This window comes from Felis catus, chromosome B4, assembly GCF_018350175.1.
Source record: "Felis catus isolate Fca126 chromosome B4, F.catus_Fca126_mat1.0, whole genome shotgun sequence".
Classification (NCBI taxonomy): domain Eukaryota; kingdom Metazoa; phylum Chordata; class Mammalia; order Carnivora; family Felidae; genus Felis; species Felis catus.
Window position 1 is genome coordinate 89,148,933 of NC_058374.1, and position 2,367 is coordinate 89,151,299.

Below are 2,367 nucleotides of genomic sequence, written 5' to 3' on the forward strand. Positions count from 1 at the left end.
TCACTTCTTTAAACCATTTAAAACTATGACAGGGAAAAGCACTAGTCGAAAAAAGATAAAGAAAAAAGAGACAAAAAATAGTCTCTTAAATACAGAGAACAAATTGGTGGTTGTCGGGAGTGGGGGGTGGAGGCAGGGAGGACAATGGGTGAAATAGACAAAGGAGATTAAGAGTACATTTATTTATCTTGAACACTAAGAAATGTATAGAATTGAATCATTCTATTGCCCACTTGAAAGTAATATAACACTGTATGATAACTGTACTTGAAAAAAAAAAAGGAACAAAACGTTAGTTATAGGTTGGGGGTAAAAGAGTCCCTAGAGAAAATAAGAAGTATACGCAATGCTGAATGAGAACATCTGTCAAGGCAGAAGGCCTAGAGTACGTAGCGAATGAATACAGTAGAGATGTCCTATGGAGAGAAGAAAAAGAACCTCCAGGTAGGGTAGAACCTCCAGCTAGGAGGACCCAGAGCCCAGTGTCCTGACTATTCCTCTACTTACCAGACACATACAAATGAGAATATTCAAAAACTTGACTCAAACCAGCCCCAAGGTCAAACGTCTTCATGAATACACCCTGATGTCCTAGGGCTTGTCTCTCTTTCCTTTGGCATCACTAAACCATCCAAGAACCAGTAAAGAGTTTCATAAGGGCTCTTGGGTGGCTCAGTCTGCTAAGCCTCTGACTTCAGCTCAGGTCATGATCTCACGATTCATAAGTTCAAGCCCCAGTCCAGCTCTGTGCTGACAAATCAGAGCCTGGAGCCTGCTTCAGATTCTGAGTCTCCTTCTCTCTGTGCCCCTCCCCAACTCATGCTGTCTCTCTCTCTCTCTCTCTCTCTCTCTCTCTCTCTCTCAAAAATAAAAATAAACGTTAAAAAATTTTTTAAAAGTTTCATAAACTTTCTCTTCCTTTTCTCTCCTCTCTCCTTTTGTTTTCCTCTAAATGTGTGGAATATAATGAAACACCTTTTAAGAAAATTCGGAGTCTCTGCCTTTGCATTCCCAATGGTCTTTGTACAGAACTGCCTTTCGAGGTGGAAACAAAAAGGAATCTTAACTAAAGTTTAGTTTTAAAACTTCAAACCCGGTAGCACAGGGTCGCCACTGCACAGCTATAGCAGCTGCGGGTGTAGGAGGTGGTGAACTCCACAGTGCAGGGTCTGGAGAGACAGAACTTCCAGAAGGTGCAGTGTCCACGGTTGTGAGGACTGCCAGGCGGCCATGCAGCAGGTGCACCAGTGCAGTGAGTGCTGCCATATGCCTCCGGCTCAAGCCCAGGCCCTGGTGACCAATGAGTTGGAGAAGTTCTAGGACTGCCTGGCCTGGTGCACCATGCATTGCATCAAAAAAGCCAAAGATTCAATAGATGCGGAAAGTAAAGAGCTTCAGGTGAAGTGGCAGCTGGAGAGTTATGTGGCCAAGTGTGTGGATGACCACATGCACTGAGAAGATGAAGGAGTTTCTCCTGTCCATTTGGAAATAGAAGTCTTTGCAATGGCCATTGGAATGGACAGCAGGAATCTATTTAAAAAGAGAAATGGCGGGGGGGGGGTGCGCCTGGGTTGCTCAGTGGGTTGAGCATTGGACTTCGGCTCAAGTCATGATCTTGAGGTTCGTGGGTTTGAGCCCCACGTCAGGCTCTGTGCTGACAGCTCACAGTCTGGATCCTGCTTCAGATTCTGTGTCTCCCTCTCTCTCTGTGCCGCTCCCGCACTCATGCTGTCTCTCTAAACAAACAAACAAACATTAAAAAGAGAAATGGGAGCTTTGGTCCTTCAAGTGAGTTTATGAGGAAATTAGCGATGGCAGCAAGTTTGAGGCATGTGTCACTTTCCTCCAGACACTGGTTCCTTTATGTTTCAACCCTAGAAAGTGAAATGAGAAACACTGGTGCTAACGTTTGGGACAGAGATAACATAGAGAGTTTTTGGTAGCCTAAATTTCACATGCTTGTCCTGAAACTAGGGATCTCAGTCGTGCCAAGCCAGAGCCCTCCAAGGTTCCAGATCTTTCTTAGTATACAGGTACCAACAGGCTGGTGGGTCCCTCTAACCTTCCTATGATCTGGTGGTCTGAGCAGAAGTGCTTCTGTTTGTTGCCAACCTCCTGTTTATCAGAAGGATCTCTAAATCATTTTCCATAAGCTGATAAAATTCATGGGGTCACTAATGTAGAAGGGAAAAAAGGTTTCTGGGCCTTTGCTTTGCTTGGTTTTGTTTTATATACAAAGACTTGAAGTTGATTTAAGATGCAGAGTTGGGAGAGGTAGTTTGGATAAGAACTTTGAACCGTTCTTGTGGATATCTGTTTCTGACCATCAACTGTGGATATGCATTTCTTAACATACACATTACACCT

At 44.1% G+C, this 2,367-nt stretch overlaps 1 pseudogene; it reads left to right on the plus strand.

The window, feature by feature from the left end:
- The first annotated feature begins 411 nt into the window (after nt 1-411).
- On the plus strand, nt 412-1,492 carry LOC101086405 (annotated as a pseudogene).
- The last annotated feature ends 875 nt before the right edge of the window (nt 1,493-2,367 follow it).